Here is a 21,272-nt window from a genome sequence, read left to right as displayed (position 1 = left end):
GGAAGTTCTGTTTCTGCAGACCTACAGCTGTGTGCCACACATGGATGGTTGCCAGATTGTTTCTGTACCTAATGGGACAGATGTTTTCCTGTTCTGCAACTTTAGTGCCTCAGGAAAAAAAATAATAAATAAATAAACCAAACAAATAAAGCAAGTGAGGGTGTGTATAAGACAACACCTAGGATCTTCAGTAAAACTAGGAAAATATGCCCCAAACAGTCATATTGCTTGGCCTTATGAGAGTTCTGGATCACCTCAAGCACATGGCAGCAACAAAAGAAGCTCAGTGCCCAGGGAAGAGAATAATTCTGTTGGTTTTAAGGTGCTGCCATTGAATCCTGAAAACAGTTCTCTGTTGAGATGGTGCAGGGCTGCTCTAACACCTCCAGGGACCTGTGCTCCCACCTGTGGTGTTAAAAATCCAATGAATGAAACTTCAGCAGACTCCTGGAGATGTCTGTTGGATGCCATGGCCAGACAGTACAAGTTGCAGTTTTTTCTGCACCACAGGAGAGATGGCATGCTTGGAGAAAGTTAAGAAAATGTGAGAAAATTGTATGCTGGCCACATGAACAAGAAGTGGCTGGCATCTCAGGAGGTTGTCACTGGTAGAAGGAAACTCTCCTTGGTGAAATGGCAATAGAAATTATTTATATGCAGGACAGGGGATACTGAAGTATAGATTTCTCTCTACACATTCTTCTTGCTTTCTCTTCTTCACTTAAGTGTTTATCCCAAGTATGTCCTAAGGATGGAGGTGAGTGTCACCAGGTGAAGATCTCACATTTCTTAGAGCCAAGGGTGGGTCATTTATTGATTCTTGGAATTCCTCAGCCTCTCTTACCTCACCAACCTCTCCAGACAAGAGGAGCAGATTTGCTAACTCCAACATGAATTTAAAAACTTCAGACTCTTTCTCCCTGTTCAGTAAATTGCAGACAATTCCCACTGACTGCAGATTTGAATAGTAGTAGAATATAAACAACAAATTATTTCCTTGCTGAGTCCAGGCAGCTGGTTCTCATGTATGTATGAAGGCTTGAATCCTGACTATAGCTTCCAGCAGAGTTGTGTGTTTATGCTGTGGAATTTCTGAGCCATAGCAGACTGTGGGTGTTTGTGTGCATTTCATTAACCCAGAGAAGTCACAAAGCATGGAAGCTATTTGTATTTATTCTATTCAACCAGTTTATGGAACAGGGTCTATATAATTAAACCAGAGAAGTCCCTTGGCACTTTACAAGCTTCTGTAGTTCGGCTGTAAACTTTAAAAGCATATTTCAGTAGCACTGTTGGTGGCATTTAATTTTAAGTGAGGAATGCAATAGGAGCTCCTGTAATGTAACCCCTTCAAAGCTAAATGAAGATGAAAGATGTTGGTTTTCCTGGCCAAGGTGTGCTGTTACTATAGTGGAGCTTATTATCTACCTGCTGTATGTGTCCAGCCAGTTTGCTTTAATTGGGATTACAGCTCCAGTGAAAGGGTTAATCACAGAGCTGTGCTGGGAATGTCAATGACTGCATCTATAAATGAGCACTGAATTCCAATGAAACCATACCAGTATTTATTGGTGATCCCTATCAGTGCAACAGATGAGCTCATCAGCTTGAAGGATGTCCCAGTGATTTTCAGCCCCTCTTGAGTGCGTGGGCACAAAGGCACTTCTCAGGCTTCACAGCTCGCTCCCGTTTGTTTGCTCCTTTTTATTGTTTCAATTAAACACTGTGGAAAGGCTGTTACAGATTCCTCACCAGGAGTTTAGATTCTGATGATTTTTTTGTGGGCTGTAATGCATTGTAGCTCCTGGGGCACTTGACAGTTTCGTATCCCATTCCTGTTGCTGCTCCATTAGATGTGTCCAGCCGTGGCACAGACTTTGTGTTCCGTGTGATGCTTCACTGGTGTGTCTGGACCAGCTCACCCATCAGACATCCAGGAACTGCCTCAGCTCCCTTTGTAATAAGCTATTAAAGATATCTGTTAAGACAAACAAACACTGCTGAGGAGCCTCTGGATCAGCATATCCAGCTCGGAATGAGGAGGTGGCAAATCAGGCTGTCATTGCCTGGCCAGGAGTGCATTGTGCTTTTTATCCTTGTCTCTGGCTGGGTCCTGAATGGGAGTAAGGAAATGAGGTCTTTAGAAAGGCAATGACAATTGTTTCAGACAAAGAAAGTCCTTCAGTAAACAGAAAGACTGGTCAAATTTGAAGAGGAGATGATTTGGAGACACTTGTACAAATGAACAAACAGTGGAAAGAAATTAAATCGCAGGCTTTTTTCTTTTTGTGTGCCTAAGGACACAGTCCCAGCCAAAGCATTTGAAGTCAATCAATTTAAAAGAAGAAGAGTAGAAATCCTTTTGTTTGATAGACCCTATGGCTTCTAGGAATTACTGAGAGCAGGAGGCCACTGCATTTTCTAAAATGTTAAGATATCTTTGTGGACAAATAATAATACCTAGTTTTACACTAAATAGGTACATTTACCCAAAGTAGGGACATTCAGATCTCTCTGCTTGGAGGTGTAAAAGCAACTCCTTTATATCTCAACTATAGAGATTAGGAAGAGAATTCTCCTTCATGCTACTTATATTTTGGCTTGGGTATACAAATGATTTTGCTGCTTCTGTACCTGGTAACATTCAAGTCCATGCTCTGGGAATTGGACTAAAGACTTGAGTGAAGAAGAGGGAGCAATCTGTTCTTGATTATTCTCAATGCTTCAGGTAAAATGTTTCCAGTGTTGCAGCATGAATGTGGGGCTGGTCACTTTGAAAAGATCCTGAGCTGAACAGGTCATCAATTTGATCCTGTGTAATTGTCAATGTTTGCAATCTTTCTGGGGTCAGATTCCTCTACTTTCTTAAAAAGGAGTGCTCAGATTTCTTGATAACTCATGCCTAAATTATTTGGGTCTAAATTGGTTGGGAAGTCAAACCAGACAAACTCTTTCCAGTGTCACAGTGGTGTTGTGTGTCTGAGCTCATAAATAATCCTGGCTACAAGGCTGCCTTTAAACAGATATTTTCTATATCCTCAGAGCTTAGTCTGGCAGAGCACAGAATTCTCTCTGCTTCCGCATCTCACCCGTGTTGTTATTTTCTGTCAAAATTATCAAATGAAAACCCAAACACCAGCAGTATTTTACTGAAGAGCATCCCCAGGTTGATAGGCTGTATTCCTTGAGAGAGAATACCCAAGATACCAGACAGCAAACAAAACCAGAAGCATCTTGACATGGCTTGAGAATGTGGCCTGCTCCAGGGCTGGCACTTCTTGCTACACAGCAAAACCTTTGTTGGTGTCCTGTTGGATTGGTAATACAGTCATAAAATCAAGTAAAATCCACAGCCTTTCTACAACGTGATAAAATAAAAAGCTGTGCAAAGCTGGTGTGCGTACACTGTCTTTGCGCACCTCTTTCAGGAGCTAAATACAGAATTGGTTTACAGGAACTGTAACTATCAACCTTCAGGGCCACCTGAAAAGTGAACACTTGCTTCTGATGTAGATCATTGTGGGTGCACAGGCTGAGCATAAGGGTGTAAAAAGGATATGGGATATTTCTTTCCTTTGAAGGGAAGAAGGGTGTGGTGGAAGGACAGACACCACCTTGAACTGCCCAGTCCTCCTTAGCTTGCCCCCTGGCTTGGGTACCTTGCTGTCCTCTTGCTTCTGTATTGAGCAGGTGTGTAAAACACAACAGGGCAGCAGTGTGCACAAGGTGCAACAGTTTAATTCTCTTTTCTTCAGGAGGGAAATGAGGCTGGATTGAACGAGAAAGAACTTGGAAGCTGTTTTTCAAACACAAAGTGATGCTAACAAATTGCTGGTTGAAAGGGGGAGGCAAAATTCATATGGTTAAACATGCAGAGAGAGTCTTGTCTGCTGAGATTCCAGCACAGTCTGAGTACCAGTCTGGCCAGGGCACACTGGTGAAAGATGTACAGCTCAGAATAAGCAGGATGGTTAATGCAGGGATTACTTTTATTCTCCTGAGTGCTCTTGTTTCATCTTGAAGCTGACAGCACTGATGGGAGCTGTGATTCTTGAGTCCACGTTCTTGGCATACCTGCAGTTTCAGTTATTCCTCCTCAAACATAGCAGAGTGTCTTGGAGAAGCCTGTTCTAGCTGTTTGTTTCTTTTTGTATCTCTATCTTCTCCCCTCTCCTCCTCTTCACCCTTGATGAGTCTCGATGGAAGAAGGAAATCAGAATTTTGATGGAGAGCTATTCTTCCAGCCGCCGCTTCACACTCTAGCACACACAATCAAAACTAACAATGGGGCTCATTGGTGGAGCAGGCCAGGCAGCAAGAGATTGATTAGGGACTCTAGGCCTCTCTTAACTCCTCGTTCTTGTTAATTGCAAGTTATTTCATTTTCATGTTGTGTTTTCAAATTGCCCGTGTGGTTGTTGGAGGCTTGATTTCAGCTCAGCTCCGGGGGCGCTGGCCATCGCTGTGCGAGCGTGGTGCCCTCCTGCTGGATGATTGCTGGGATTCCTGGAAGGGTCAGCAAGCACCCATCCTGGGTTGCACTAATCAGCAGCCTCTAAAAGTAGCTGCTGAGCAATCTATGGTGTTGCAGCATCAAATCCTGTGTTTAAACTTCCCACATGTAATTTTCTTTCAGATATTGTAGCAGCCTGTTTTGTGTTAGGACCTAACTTTAATTCTTGCTGCTATCTTCAAATTGCTCTTCTTATGCTTTTTTTTCCTTCCTTACACAGTTTCTCTCTTACTGCATATGCTTCCCGGAACAACTGCCTATTCCCTAGTGCACATTAGGACTTTATCTTTCTTTGTTTTTAATGAAGTCAGTCATCTCGAGTATACTGGAAAAATCTAACAGAAGGTTTTCCTTTTGACTGCAAAATTTCTGGGCAAAGGCCTGAAGAGGCTGGTCTGAACCTTCATCCAGCTGAACAGAGGAAATATTCTTTGCCTCTCTTCCCCACCTGTACAAGGTGGATGATGCTCCTGCCAGTGTCACTGGACTGTTGTGACAATAAATGGACGGTGCTGGTGGGGAGCACAGAGCACCTTTGGGCTGGGAAAACCCTCCCCTGTTACCTGCCAGTCTGGCACAGTACCCATTTCCAGTGTGTTGGCACCACTTGCTCCCTTTCCTGCCATGCCTGCGAGTCTGCCAAGGTAGACCCAGGCGTGGAGGTAATAAATGTTGGTGATATTGGAGCATTATTCCAGTGACAGAGTCTTTCCTGACTAGCAGGAGAATGGGATGGGTGAGGCTTTCTAGAAGGTCAGAGATTTGTCTTGCTCATGGGTGCATCCTCTCTGTTGGAGTGACTGCTGTGTTACCTGGTGAGGCAGAAACAAAACCTGTCACTTCACAAAAGCAGGCCTGGTTTGGGACAGGAAACATGAGGTTGGCTCTCAGATGCCATCTGAGCTTCAGGCTGTCTCTGCAATTCCTTTTGTTTTGTATTCATAAGCTGCTGACCACCAAGTTGCTTTTCCCTTCCCTTTGCTCCTTCACTCCCCAAGGACACAGCAGTGCCACTGCAGCATTCCCAGGTTTCCCTCCCCACAGCACCCTCCTCGTGCTGGCATGAGCTCTGCCTCTCTGTCTGCACTTCCTTTGGCAAAGAAGGAGGGCACTGAAAAAAGGGCAGCTTTCGAGTTATCCACACAAATTCTTCACCTGACTTCAGCCCCCATCGCTGTGGGAACTGCTGATGGCCTCATCCAGGTTGTGACAGGCATCAGCCATCCCAGCTGAAGGACCTCACCATCTTTCCTGGGCTTCTGGTGGCCTTGGCAGCATTAGATTTACAGTTGGACTCAATGATCATAAAAGTCTTTTCCAACTTAAATGATTCTATGATTCTGCAATAACAATAAGTAAAAAATTACTGGAATACACCTATTTTTTAATAAGTTTGCAACTTATCTCTGTCCAAATCCCCTTCATTGAAATATCTCCTATTTAATGAAACAGCAGGGACAGCCTGTGCTTTCTGGGGTGAGTCACGTGCACCATCAAGGAGCACAGGTCACTGATAAGAATTCAATTAAACCAGAGCATCCAGGCTGGTGTGGCAACGTGCGTGTCCCTGGGGTGGACATGGGGTGGACATGGGGCAGGTCGTGCCTGTGCCCCAAACAGGAGCCTGTGACTTCATCCTGGTGTCGTGGGGCACAGCCGGGCAGCCCTGCACAGCACAGAGCTGGCAGTGCCAGTGAGCAGGAGGCAGAGCATGTCCTGGCTGCTTTATCTGTTCTAATAAACCCTCTCCCTCTTCTCTGCCCCCCACCACGTCCCCAGTGCCCGCGTGGTTGCAGTTTGCTGAAGAAGAGTCGTTCTTGTCGCTGGCTGTGCCCCGTGTCCCTGTGGGAGGTCTCGGGAGAGGAGGATGTCTGTGTCCGCCTGCTGCTGTGTTTGAACAGCTTACAAAGGACTGTGTGGGCTGGCAGGAATGTGTTTACGCAGTGTGAGAGGAAGACAGTGTTAAAAAAGGGATCAAGCAGAGGGGACATAAGCAAAACCCCTCCTGGACTCCCGTTCCCATCTCTGCCGCTAAATCGCCACATGACTCTGCTCTAGGTCAGTCAGCCTCCTGGTTTTTCTCTGTCCTTCTCACTTGGTTGCAGGATATTGCAATTCATGGACTCACAGGGGTTTGAGAAGCTTTTAAAAATGTCCTGTGGTGGGGAAGCTGCGTGTGGATGGGTTGGAGATGTGACCAGGGCAGATGGCTTTTTCTTGCACAGCAGTGGATGCAGGAAATTGTCCCTCAGGGCACATGGTGCATCCTGAGGGGGCTGGGGGCTTGGGGCACCACTGGTGCTCTTTTCTGTGGGTGCCCACCACCTCCAGCTGACATTAAATACCTTAAAAAAAAAACTTATTTATTTATTTATTTATTTATTTATTTATTTGAGGCTCTGGTAGTTTCAAAAGATGTTCTACTTAGAGGTTGTGTGATCAGCGTTCTTTAAGGAAAAGGCAGTGCCTTGGAGCCTGGGCGATGGGGGAATACCAAGCCTCGCTGCAGCACACATGAAATGGGTGTTTTGCAAAGCAGCTTTTGATGCACGCTTGTTACTGTCTGAACCTGGCTGCTCTCTTGTGATTTTGTAGAACATGCAGAGCCGTGTCAGCAAGCCACAACCCTCTGGTCACTTGCGTATGGCTCTGGTAAAGCTGCACATGAAAAGGAGCAGAAATTGCTGGAGGTTTTTATCCTCTTGAGGGGGAAAAGCCTGGAGTTTCTGGGTACTCTGCATCTCAGCCATCTTCCCTGCCTGCTCCACAGTCTCTGCTGTTCTTGGACACGAGGAGGGGACAGGTCACCTCTTGTGCCTTGGGCACCTTCTGGGCCTCTGTGCAGGTGATCTGCTCCAAGGCAGCACATTCAGCCAGAGCAAGACTGTCACAGCATCATCCTCTGTGCTATCCCTGTGTGACAAATGCTGTCAGGGACTTCAGCAATCCCTGCAGACCTTTTCTCCACTTGTGATTCCCCATGAACACCCCAAAGCCTCTCTTCAGCTGGCTGTGAGTGGTGGTTGGTGTTGCAGAGGTCATGCAACGAGAGCATTGCCAAGGGACTTAAAGATGGCTTTTGTACCCCTCCTTCACCTTTTCCCTGTATGTTCCAGGAACAGGTTTGTGAGAAGACCTCTAGGAAAAGCAGTTAGTTCCAGGAAACAGCCCTGAGGTGCAGCTGGTAAGATCCAGCAAAACACCCACCAGCATGTGAGTGCCCAGGTCATGGCAGCACAGCTCAGCCTGCACAAAGGCACCAGTGGGAGTGGGTGGCAGTCACTCTCTCTTCTGTCCTGAGTAAGCAGCACGTTGTTTAAATACAAATATAATTAGGACTTATCTCTTCTTGTGGGAGTTGTAGCTACTACCCATGCTTGACTGGGGCAGAAGATTTTTTAGCCTTCAGGGAGGGAAGAGGATGTGTGTTTGTGTGTATAAAAATTGTGCACAAGTATGGAAACACAGCAAAAGATTCCCATGCTGGTGTGGCCCTGGAACATCTACTGCCTTCATCTGAAAGGTGTGTCTGGGCTCAGATGAAGGTCTTCTCCTTTATTTGTTGTGAATATAAATGCTTGTGTTGTGCCTTCATGCAGGATTTCAGTTGAAAGATTTCAGCCTAAATTCAGTTTGGGTGATGAGGTGGTTGGCTTTTTCTCTCCATGTTTGGCAGGTGAGGGGGAAGGATGGCATGAGGCACCAATGAGAAGCAGAGAATGGGGTGTCATGGTCACAAGTCTGCTTTGGCAGCCAAAGGGCCACCATCAGGAGTGAGACAGGAGCCAGCATCTCACAGCCATACAATTTCTCTACCATCCTTGTATTTCGTGCACACTTCACAGTCTAAAAGCTCAATTCTTACACGGTTCTTAACCATGAAGGTGGCACAGCATAAACCAGTTAATGTGCTTTCTCTCAAACTGGCTTGCCAGCTTAAGATAAGAGCTTTGTAGGCAGCTCTTCTTCATGGGATCCCAGTCAGTACTGTGTTTGGGTTTTCCCAAGACCTTCATCTAAACAGAGCTCTTTTTTTTTATGAAACCACTTGTAGAAAAGCAAAAATAATAACTACTGTGAGTGTACCTTCTACTTTGCTCCGAGGCATCCTACCACTGTTTGGGGCAGTTACTGCTGGAGAGGGCTGGAAGCACATCAGGCATCCAGTTGTGGCATTTCCTGAGAGTTTGAGGCACTTCACAGCATCGGTGAGCCTTCAGCATGATGTGCCATGTGGGCTCTCCAGATCATAGCACGTCCCATCAGTGGTGCAGTGTCAACCCATGAATATTGCTGTGTCCGTGGGACAGTGAGAGAATGCAGCAGTGCCCTGAAAATCCTCCTGGAGAGCTTTGTGCAAGCACTGACTGCTGGGATTCTGGTGGATTTCTACCTGACACTACAGAGCAACAGCACTTGCAGCTCAGCTCCTTATGTTCTGTAATTAATACTTCACATAGATACAGCTCTAATAATTTAATACTAAGGATAATATTAAGGATTTGATCATGTATCAACTATCTTCATTCACATTCATGGAAATGGTAATAAAACCTCTCCTCACATTTGCTTCAAATAGGCAAGACCATGAATGACTGTAACTCCACACAAAAACCATTCCTGCTGCCCCATGTGAGTGTTAGTGCTATGAGCAGGTAACTTAGTACTGTTTTAGGCCTTTGTATCTAATGTATTTTCTATTTTGCCAGTTGCACGAGAATGTCCTTTGAGGAAGAAGTTCTGAAAAGTATTTTATGTCAAATCTGTCTTATAAGGATTTGTAGCTAAATCACATTGTGGGGATTTGAGAGCTGAGGATGACCTCCAGCTTTAGTAACTCCCAAGATTATCTTTTGATGGCATCTTTTGCTTCCAGAAGAAAACAAACCAGTCTACCTGTATCTTGGAGGGAATACATCAAACTAAGGCTTGAAAATTTTAATTTGTCCCTAATCTGTTTCAGCTAAAGCAGGTAGCTGATAACAGTAGATCTATCTCAGCCATGTTCTGGGGAGCTGTCATAAATTTAAACCTTTAAGCGAAGGGTTTGTCTGCCTTAATGGAAGGCTCTGGGGAGTGTTCCGTGTGCTGCCTGTCACTTTGCATTTCCAGGACATATCCGACCCTGGAGAGGGAACTGTCTGCAGATGATTTTTCTCTGAAGTAGAGAGTGGAGAGCAGCACAAGGTGGGGTTTATAATTGTGTCGGTGCCTTCGGTGACTGCCACGTGCCGTGTAGCTATGATGAATCTGCAGCAAGGGTTGCCATCAGCTGTCAGTTTGCTGGTCCCTGTGAAGCCTCCTGTGTGTGTGGGTGTTAAAAAGGCCCAGCTGACAGTTTCAGGGAGGCCCAGAGGTTTTGGACATGTGTATAAACAGCTGTCTCTTGCTGTGCTGCTCAGGAGAGTGTCAGACATCTGTGCATGTCTCTGTCAGGCAGGAATCTCACCGCGTTGTCCTGGGGAAGCACAGGAGTTGTCCTTGACTTTTTGGCAGTCACTGCAGCCTAAAGTTGTTTTTCTTCATATAATTCCATTAGAGTGATGACAGTTTCAAGTTGGAACAGAAAAAGACCTGATGAAAGGACCACTCTGTAAGAAGGGAAGATAGACAGAGTGGAAGCAGTAACTAGCAAGGTAATAGACGGTGATGGATCTATAATCTCTGAGGCTGCTGTGTGCAGTAAATTCCTAAATAGTGTCCTTTCAGCCCTAACCTATTTATTTGCAAAGTGCTAAATTTAATTTTCCTTAGTCTGCAGGAAAGCAGCATCCCAGGAATAAACCTTTAGCCCAGCCAAGAAGCTGTGCCAAAGTGCTTGTTCCAGCATTTCCATTTCCTCTTCGCTCTGTGCAGAGTGTCGGGACTGTGCCCCCAACACGTTAACGCTCAGGCTGGGATGGAGCCTGCTCAGGAGCCTCTTCAAAAGGGAAAATTTAATAGCTGCAGGTTCAGTAAACCACCTGGACTCTTAAGAGCAAGATGAATGAACCTGTCCTGAGGTGGGAAGGCTGGCACATGAAAGCCTGTGAGAGAGCTCATCCTCCATGTCCTGACTCTCTGTCTGCCAAGAGGGCCGAGTGCTAAAGGCTCAGCTCAGAATAACTTCAAGAGTTGAACAGCACATATATTTGGAAATTTCCACAAAGCTGCATCTTGAGGAAGAAAAGCAGCAAGTTTTCCAAGCAGCCAATGCTCTGCACATTCACACAGCAAAGTTTCAGCAATTGTGGTGAAAAATAGGTTTCTGTGCGTTGCTTTTTGTTCCTGGTAGCACTGTGCAGGTGATATACACAGCATGTGTTCTTCTGGAGAAAAGACATTTGGTTTTTCCCCCAAAATTCACAATTCAGTCGAGTTTTAGAAACTCTGATAAATTATTTCAGGAGCAGCCACACAGCATCTGAATCCAGGAGTTGGCTTTGAGTCAGTGCTCAGTGTTCCTTCAGTTATCCTGACCCCAGTGAAGTGCAATGTGGGCTGTCACTAATCCTGTTGCTTCAGAGAAAATCAGATCTCAGCTTCACAGCTTTGCTATTTTCCTGCCCGCGGAGGATTTTGGCAGAGCTTCCTGTTCCTCGTTGTCCATTTCTTTTCCCCATGATGGCAGCACAAGCAGTGTGCCATCACTGGTGGGGAATGTCCTGCCAGTGCTGCCCTGAGATTCCACCATATTCCCAAGATTTTGTTTCCCAAGGACTCTGTTCACTTTAGCTGTCTTTATTCCACTGAGTAAAAATCCAACTAAGCCTTGAAGCAAAATGCCATTGAAAAGGCAAGGTTTTTTTTTTTATATATTTGTTGTATTTTGCTATTTTTTAGCACCTTAGGAATGAAACTGGGATATGTAAATTTAAATCCGGCCCTTCTCTGTCCTTCTCTAATCTCAGTCTGGAGAAGGTTCTGAGCTTCTTGGCTCCCTGTGCTGTTCAGAGCTCTGACATCCCTCTCACATTTATTTTAAAATAAATAAAAATAACAGTGCTGGGAGCCGAGGGTGGAGAATTATGCAGGTCTTTTGCCCACTTTTTGCTTTGACATGGAGCTGGTGGGAAGGGTAGCTCTGCTGCAAGCTGGGAAAGGACCTTCCTTAAGCTGATATTGAATTTGCTGTGGGAGTCTCTGTTTTTATGAAATGAGGTGAAATTGCCATCCAGGGGCGGGTGCTGTGTCACCTGCCCTTTCCTTACCTGTTACCATGTTCCTCGAGCCTTGCTCTTCCTGCTGATAGCGTGGGTACAGATGAGAAAATAGATATTTTCTGTGACTTGTGATGATGTCTTTCTCCAAGAACCTTTCTCTGCTATTCTTTCATTTTAAGCACAGTGTCACAGCAAATTTCATTAGCCACGCCAAAAGTCTCTGAGCCTGCAATCAGCCTGTCAGCGAGTGATAGATGTACAGCATTGATTAATATTTTCATTCTTTGGAGATTTTCCCTTACCCACGGGGTCATGTGGAAAGCCATGAGTACTTTTGAGCTTTGGAAGAACCTGGGATTCACTCTCTGCAGTGAATACAGAATTGGTAGGGTGTTAAACTGAAATGGCTTCTCCATAAAACGAGAACTTAATCAGCTTAAAACCACATTTCCTACCATATTTTCCCCCTTGAGCCAGGTCTACAGGGAGGCTTCTCATGCAGGGGGTAAGTGGGCAGCACACCAAAGGCCTTCAGACTGCAAAGGGGCATCTCCAGCTTGCCTGAGCTGCTTTCATTACTCAGAGACTGAAATTTTAATCATTGAATTAATTTTTCAGAAACCAAAGTGCAAATCTGTACCCCCAGCAGCATTAATAATGAATGCAGGGAAGAGAGACATTAGGAAAAAGGAGGGATAGGAAATTTGGGGTTGGGGAAGGAATGTTTTTTGGGGGTTTAGTGATTTGAAGAGGTAATGTATGGGTTGTATTTCTTTCTCCCTGGGCCTTTCTCCTTTCTTGCCCATGCTGTGTCCAACAGAGTCTGCTTCATTTCTGTCCAAGGCATTTTTCCAGTACTTTTCCTTCCTGCTTCTCTTTCACCTGGATTTTCTTTTCTGGGGTAGATAGCCAATTCTGTACACACAGGGTCCCACTCCTCATCTCCAGAGCAGCCCCTGGAGCTTTGGAGGGCTCTGCTCACATCATGAGGAGAAAAGGAGCTGGGACTTACCTGCTCCCCAGGTTTTAAAGACAAGACCAGAACTACAGCCAGGATGCCAGAGCTTTCTGCTTTGCTTTTGGCTCCTTCCTTCCTCTCTCAAAGAGCACACAGGATTTTTTTTCCCCTCCTAATTAAAAGTATTATATACCAGAAGATTAATTAGAAATGAAAGTGATTTTTTTCCCCTCCCTTTTCTGCCTCTGTAAAAGGCCTGTGCCAGGCAACTGCCAGAGGGAGCTGGGATTTCTCCCTTTAATGGATCCCAGGCAATTTGCCTCTGGACAGCTATCTTATAAATAATGAATGTTTGCACAGATTCTCCCAATTCTCTGTCAGCACAGGTGGTCTTCACTTCCCCCATCCCAAACAGTTCTGGAAACCACAGGGTGCCCCCAGCCTCACACCAAGGGAGCAATTCCTCACAATTCCCTTCCCTCCTCCTTGTAGGCATCATGAAGACCCCCTATCCCTATGCTTATGGATTTGTATCTTTATTTATCTGAAGTCCCATCAAGCCATCACATCCACACTCTGCAATTCCTCCTCCATCACACAGCAGTGCCAGCAAAACCTCCAGCAGTGGATGGGCACATTTCTCCTCGTGGTCTGATGGACTGACATTCTCAAAAGCTTGTGGGAATCTTGCCAGCAAACAAGACTCCAGCCCAGGTGCACATTGCATGATTGCAGGGCATTTTCAAAGCCTTTGTGCTCCCTTTCCAAGGCTCTCACAGTAAGAGGATGATTCTTTGAATTGTTGTAGTAATCTTGAGAAATGAGGATTTGGTTCAATGGGTGCTCCACAGAGACCAGCCTAGAGGAGAAATCCTCTCCCAGAAGGAAAGCTATTCTTGAGTTAAAAGCACCCGAGAGTGTTTTATGCAGAGCAGGGGCTTTAAAGTTCCCCTTGGGGTTTCAGGGATGTATTCCAGCCCCGAGGAGGACAACATGGCCTAAGGGTTTCTCTTCACACCGTGCCACTTGCCCTGTTTATTTCCTTTCCATTCAAATGGAAGTGGTGACTGCAGGCAGATGAAGGTGAAGGTCCCCAGCTGCACAGAGCTCCTGTGGTCAGCAGCCACCTGGTTCAGAGGAAGGCTGGGGACTGCTCCAAGAACCTTTTCTGTGGCTCTAAATACAGCAGCTAATGACACCTTCCACTCAGCAGGAAGAAAACAGAATTACTAAACTTGCAATTTGGCACAGTGGGAGTGTGAGTTTGTCCTGCCAGTTTCTTGTTGCTATATATTTCCAATACTTTTTTTTTTTTTTTCCCTTTTTCTTCTCTGAGGCAGGTGGAATCTACATTGAGGGGTTCACTTTAAGGACTCAAATTGTGCATATGGAAGGCACAGACCCAAAAGGAAAAGACTGATGGCTGCTTATAAGTCATCCAGCATAAAAAGGAGAATGTGCATATTCCCTGGGAAATGCCACATGTCTTGGCCTTATGAGTAATGTGTAGTGATGTCCCATTAGGAGCCACATTCCCAGTTTGGTGTTGAAGGAGAGTTATATATTTCCATATAATTTAAATAATTTTGACTTATGGTTTAGGTTTGTGCTAGGCAGGCTGCACAGAGGTTCCAGGAGAATACTGTGTGAGATGGCTTTGGGGGCAAAAGAAAGAAGACAACTGGAGGCAAGGTTAGAAATAAGTGAACATTTCCAGTTGAGCAAGTTTTACGGTCGTGCACTGTGGTAATTGAAGGTTTGCTGTTAAAATCTACAAATCTGTGCTGGAAAAGAAAGCCTGGCCCCAGTTTGAGATTGCTGCAGTGTGAGGTGGGAGAGGTCTTAGGCCAAGAGGTGATGTTTATAAAGAAATGCAGGGAGCAATAATGATAGGTTAGCAAGGCTCAGTTCTTTGGGCGTTTTGTAGGGTAGCCCATCATCTCCAGGGTTGTGAAGGTTCATCCTGAAGATGCATGAAAATTCAGATTAATTTCTCCAGCAGTGCCTGGAATGGACCTGTCAAGCTGAGCTTGTCCTGGTGCTGTTTGGAGATTGTGGGGTGAAACAAGTGAATCCTGTGGAGGTAAAATGCTGCTTTTTCTAGTTCCTCTTCTACACCTCTGCATGCCTATTACCAAGTCTGTGTTTGAGCTGGAGGACAGACAACCATCACAGCTCAGACTGGAGAGAAGTGCTCAAAGCTTATTTCTGCAGCCAGCCCTGGAGCACTTGGAGGAAGCAAACGCCTGGTTTCTGGAGCAGGGACTTGCTTTAATGTTCTTATCAACTGTTTTGCAGTCTTTGTTTAAAAGAGGTCAAGGCTCATTCCCCTGGGTGGAGACTTCTTGAGCACAGTACTTATTATTAGGGCAGTACCATATCTTGTAATTAGGGATGTAATTCCCATCTCTGTAGAGAGCCAGCCTGTAGCCTGGGTACCATTTAAGAATTTCATGAGATGAATTAAGCGAGGATGGATGGAGAAATACAATGAATTTCAGCAGAGATCACTCGCCTGAAGTCCTGCAGGTGTTTCAAATGAGATATGAAAAGTAAATATCTCCCCTCATCTTCCTACCCTTTCTTTTTTATAGTAGGCAAGGGGAATGACATTGTTTAGGGGCCATGCAGTAGTGACCTCCTGACAACTTGCAGCCTGGTTGTTTGAAAGGTTACATCATTCCCTAGTCCCTGCTGGAGCAGCTGGAAGAACCTCTATGTCTTTTTTTGTCTGACACTAAAGATTTTACCTGCAAAGGACCTGTGTCTTAGAAAATTGCTCTTGCAGTACATCTGAAGAGTCAGATTTGGCAGGCTTTAAAGTATGATGTAAGAGATTCTTACTTAATTTAGCATTTTGTTAACTTTACTTTTTTTTCTTCCTTACCTACATGGGTAACAGTGCTTGTGTTGTTCTGCAGGGAGTTCTACAGTTTATACGTCTTGTATAAAATAATTTACGTAAGTGCAGAATAAATCAATCAAACTTAAAAAAAAAAAGGAAAGCAATCAAGTTTGGGCTTGAAATAAGGAGTAGGTGAAAGGCTGAAAGAAAAGAAGTACAAAGAAGCTGAATTGTGAAGAAAAATAGAAACAAAATTGTGTACAACAGTAAGACAGAAAAAGCAAGGGAAGGCCAGACATACAAGTTAATGCGATGTTTTTTCCCCTGTAATTATATTCATTTGATGTAGATTTGTGCCAGGCACTTTACAGCAGTGTTAATGAGATGAAGGAAGAGCTGATATCCATAGCAGTTTCAAAGATAGGACTTGAAGCTGTTCTCGGTGGGCATGGCTATATTTAGCATCGCAGCACACTGGATATAGGATGCCATCACACTCTTACACCAAAGCTTCTGAAGGAAGATCTCAAAGCACATTGCATCAGTTCCTATACAGTATTTTCCAAAACATTGAGAGCTACAGTTGCCAGTTGTTGCTGTGTCTGTGCTCATAATTTTTGTAGAGCAGGTGCCAACACAGAATTTGAGTCAGATGTCCACTGATGATTCTAGTCTTGCCATCTTTGTGGAATTCTTGTTCTTTGTCTTCAGGAAAGGGTTTTGCTACCATGGGTCTATCTTCAGATGTGAGGAGCTCCACAGTGTCTCAGGGGAAGGAAACACTAATTCGCCTCTTGAATGAAGCATGGTTCCTCTGCAAATTTGCATTTACCTTCCTTGCTTTCACACATCATCCTCCAGAGGGATGAGAGCTTGTTGCCCTCAGCCCCCCTAATCCTGTTAATAACCTCACCCTAATGAGGCACAGAGGGCTGAGGAGTCACGTACTGCACTCGTGATTTTTCTGCAGTGCAACTTGCACCCCTTCATCCTGAAAAACAGCAATACAGATTTTACTGGGAACAAGGGAAAAGAAGAGGATATTCCCAGGGATTACAGAAAATTTACCTTCACATATGTATGGCTCAAAGAGGCGTAAAGCCCGTGTGCACAGTTGTGTTAGCAATGGGTAGGAAAAATGCTCTGGAATTATTCACACAGGCTCCTGGCAGGAGCTCAGCATTTTGTGGGTTATCCACCAAGGCAGAGATGAGGTGAACAATAGGGGTTTAATTTAGGGGATGTTTTCCCGACCTTCAGCAGGTCTCTCCAGCTCCCATCTCTGTTCCCTGATTGCAGTGTGATCTTGCTCATTACTCTGTGACTGTAACCTCCTCTCCCCGTTTCAGCAGTGAAGAACCAGCAGCCAATTTGTGTCCAGAATTAAGGTTGTGACCCTCTCCGCTTCCCTCTGCACTAGGCAGCTGTGGAAGGAGGTACACAAAGGCTCTCTACTAATTGTTAGAAGAATTTCAGACCCTGAGTTCTTTGCTGAGATTTTCTGTAGTTTATTTTGCTCTGTATAGCAACAGTTTTCAACAAAAGCAGAGGATTGATTGCTCCTGGAGTTTACTGTGCCTCCTTTTAAAGGAGCCTGAAAAGGGTGTCAGATGGGAGATAGCTGGTCACTCTCATGATGACAGTGTCCTCAGTGCACTTCACCTGCTCTTTGGGAAGCAACCACCACACCTAGAACTGTGTGTGGCGCTGCCTTTGCTCTGCTGCTGATGCTTCAGGTGGATTGCTTGATAGGGAAGGCAAAACTGTAGAATTCTTTTTGGAAAGGAGGATGGGATTATTCCCCCAGCTGAATAAAGCTGCAGGTTTGGGGCACAGTTGACCCATTTGTACTCGCAAATGTACAACAGCTTTGTAGGTGGTAATGACTTCTGTCAAATTCTTTTATTTGTCACTTTGAACTATCAGATTATAGAAGAAACACAAATGCTCCTTGTTGGTAGAAAGATGGCTTGAAGTTGCTGAATCATTACAAGCATCTTAATGCAGAAACAACTAATCTTTTCATCCAGTGCTAGCTTTGGGCTCTGCTTTCCCTCAGGACCTGGATGTTGTAGAGAACAAGAAAATTAGTGCTAAAAAGATTATTTGGCTGTATGTGAAGTAATCCTCTGTGCTCCCCACATTTCAGAAGGCTGCTGCTTGCTGTGCTGAAGTGTTACAGTATGGACAATACAGATAAGATCTGGAGGAGCACCCAAGATGCCCACAAGGACACAGAGGGCACTTCCTGTTGATTTACATTTACTAGACTATGTTGTATGTAGTGCCCAAAACCGTGGGTAATTACATTTTGCAATGAAATTTATGAACATCTGTTCTTCTCCCTTTCTGTGCCAAGTCCCAACCTTTGGGAATTGTGTTGTCTCCACAACAGCTAGATAGCACATTTGCCCCATAAACTAAGTAGAGGTTGCAAAGCAGGAGAAGAAACCTCTCAGGAAAAGCATTTTTCTTTGAAAACTTCCAGTGGCAACTGTGAAGAGAAGAGAAGAGAAGAGAAGAGAAGAGAAGAGAAGAGAAGAGAAGAGAAGAGAAGAGAAGAGAAGAGAAGAGAAGAGAAGAGAAGAGAAGAGAAGAGAAGAGAAGAGAAGAGAAGAGAAGAGAAGAGAAGAGAAGAGAAGAGAAGAGAAGAGAAGAGAAGAGAAGAGAAGAGAAGAGAAGAGAAGAGAAGAGAAGAGAAGAGAAGAGAAGAGAAGAGAAGAGAAGAGAAGAGAAGAGAAGAGAAGAGAAGAGAAGAGAAGAGAAGAGAAGAGAGAGACATGGTGGCAGGAGCAGGAAATTGAGATCCACTGTGATGCCCACACTGAGCAATGCCCAGTGATGAATGATATTCATGAATTAACAGCTTCGTTGGAGTTGGGTGTATGCCTGGCTGGGTGGTGCATAACTGAGTGTCTCAATGAAAAAAAAAAAATAGAAGTTTTTCATGCCTTCTGTTTCAGCAGAAGTTTGGAAGTCTGGTGGAATCCTCTGCTATAAATATTTATCTTCTAGCTCCCTTTGCACCCCCCCTCATTGGGAAAGCTCTTGGGAGATGGCAGAGGTCCCACAGTAACTGCAGCTTTTCTTCTCTTAGCAATGACAGTGGTGCAGTAGTGATGGCTGGCATGTTGCAGGGAAGAAGGATGTACTCCATCCAGACTAGACTTGCAAAGAGTAAATTGGAGTGAAAATAGATTAAATCTTTCCATAGTTCAATGGCAAAAGTAAATCACCCATCATTTGCCTTCTATCTCCCAGATGCATTAAAATGTGGGAAATGCTCCATCTCCAAACTCTTCATTTCTTGACAAGCTTTATTCACTCTTGCCTCTCTGATGTTTTTATTAATTTATTCTCTAAGGCAGTTCCTGCTGTGCCAACTCCTTTGACTGCATGGTGTAGGGAGATGTCGATAGGTCTTGCACAAGGAACACTGGATTCTGAACTCAGGGTTTGATGGATATTCTACAACTCCTCCATGTTTCTTTTTCTGCCTTTTGCTTTGGGTTTTTGCAATATCCTTTGAAAGGGAACAGCAGAAACAAAAAATGAAGGGTTCGAAGAGTTACCAATCTTTTCTGTGCCTTTTGTCCCATGTGATAAAGTCCCAAGTAAAGAAGATAAAAATGTAAAAAACAAGGATGACTGTACTGTGGAAGGCTGATGGTTGAACAGGATATCTTGGTGTCTCACAGCTTGGACCTTAGGATTTTGTGATTTTAAAGACACCTCCTTTGAAGGCTCTGACCTTGTCCTTCCATTTTCAGGCTTCAGCTTTATTGCTCTCCCGAGTTACTGAGACAGTTGATTAACTCGTAACTCACTAGTTCTTGACACATTAAGCGGCAAATTTGACTCTAATTAACAGCTTTTATTAACCCAGGTTCCCCCTTCCCTCCTCCCTTTCACTCTAGAGACTCCTCAAGCCATTACAGGTTTTAAAGTAATTTCTAATTTCTTTTATCTTTTTTTTTAATCATAAGTGAGTATGTGCAGACATTGGAATGCACAGCTCAGGGAGAGGATGTGTGTCTGTCAAATGAGCATTGGGAAAGCAAATGTGGAGGGAAATGTGTCATGTGGAGGGAAACAAGGGGTTGGAATGTGGATGGAGCTGGTGGCTGGCCACAGGCTTGGCTTGACACTGAAGAGGAAACCATGAAGGGCAGGCTTTCCTCAGCTCCCAACCTCCTGCTCTGCACAGTTGCTTCCCAGCTGACAGCAGCCAGGCTCAGCCTCAGTGATCCACCTAGGTGTGCAACCTGCCGTGAAAATGAGAGGGGCATTGCTGGAGCTCCTGGCCAAGTTGGATGAGAGCTCTGCTGCTCCTCCAGAGCCTGCCAGCTCTCTGCTGCCAAAAGATCTGCATGGAAATCAGCCTGCAGGGGGCTGAGGGAACTGAGAGAATGGGGTTTGGGAAGTTATCCCATACACAGTGTCTGTAGTTATCCCGTCCATACCCAGCGTTGGTGCTGATGAAGCAGCGGCTCCCTTGGGACTTCTCCTCTGCAGTGCAGATCTGGGGTGGGATGGGATGGGTGAAGGGCTGAGAACAGCTGAGGAAGAGCCTCTTCTTCCCCACTGAGGTTCTCTGTGCTTGTTTGGTCAGCAGATACATCAGCTTGTTGGCAAGCACACAGCTGAAAAATCCAGGGATTCCCTGACACTAATCCAGCACTGCCACTGAGTGCCTCACTCTGTCCCATTCCCCATCTGTGACTTGGGAACAGCAATGGCTCTGCCAGTTTGTCCAGGTGTTCCAGTTCTGGTGTGCAAGTTCCTAGTGAAGTGTTAATTTTTATAGCTTGCAAGGGAGTGGGAGGTTTTTCACCCTCATTCAGAGAGAGATAGTTTGTTTTCAGATTTCAGAACACATAGTGGTGCCAACCTGCCCAAGAAACTACTGTGGTGTCTTTATAAAAGATGTTTTTCATAAGCTTTGGTAAATGTGTTTCACCACTGTTGCTCTGAATGTATCTAATTCAGTTTTGGACTTTCTGAACTCTTGATCTGCGAGAGAGCTTGTGACAGTGAGCTCCAGAGGTCAATGCAGGACTTGAGAAAAGAGGGATTTTTATATCTCTTTAAAATTGCCATTCTGTTCCTCTGGGTATCATTTCCCTAGCATCTTGCAAGAAAAGAGTAAATATCTTCATTATTCTGTGCTTTCTCAGGTTTCTCCTTAACTGCTAAACAGCTGTGTTTTTATATTTTCTGTAACTAAAGCGAGTGAACCTCTCCCAAGACAACCCACAGTGAAGATGAAGTGTTTCAGTGCTCCTCAGAGGCAGAGCAGCCAAGGTCAGCTCAATGCCCCCCAAACCAATTGTGTCATATGCAGTCTCACCACATCTCAGCTCGCTCTCCTATGCAAATAGCTGAAGAATATGTTAGACAAAACTGGTCCTCAGGGAGCAGCCACTGTAATCTTTCACTATGTTGAATATTGATTGTGTGTTATACCTCCTTTTTTAATTTAGTTCAGTTAGTTTCTGGATTTGTAATAGCACTTTATCCCTTGCTCCATTGCTCAGACAGTTTTCTTGTAGCCTTCTTGATAGTACTTTGTCACAGAGGCTTTGAAAATCCAAATAATTAAACCTAATCCTCACAGTTTCTTTTTTTTTTTTTCTTAAGAATTTTAGGGAATTCTAGATAGGAAGGAAATGTTTTTATTTATTTATTAGCATACTTTTTGCCTGGGTGTTTTTTATTTCTTGTTTAGTTTTATTTGATACATAAATAAGTTTTAAGGCCTCATATTCTCTGGATTGTTTCTGAAAACCTGGAGTCAGGCTACAATATTGCTCC

At 44.6% G+C, this 21,272-nt stretch overlaps 1 protein-coding gene across 5 annotated transcripts in view; it reads left to right on the top strand.

The window, feature by feature from the left end:
• The window catches only part of MAD1L1 (mitotic arrest deficient 1 like 1), a 352,882-nt gene that overhangs the window by 260,270 nt on the left and 71,340 nt on the right, over positions 1-21,272 (top strand). The gene's annotated exons all lie outside the window — the stretch shown is intronic.

This window comes from Vidua chalybeata, chromosome 16 (assembly GCF_026979565.1).
Source record: "Vidua chalybeata isolate OUT-0048 chromosome 16, bVidCha1 merged haplotype, whole genome shotgun sequence".
NCBI lineage: Eukaryota > Metazoa > Chordata > Aves > Passeriformes > Viduidae > Vidua > Vidua chalybeata.
This window is presented reverse-complemented; position numbering and strand designations above follow the sequence as displayed.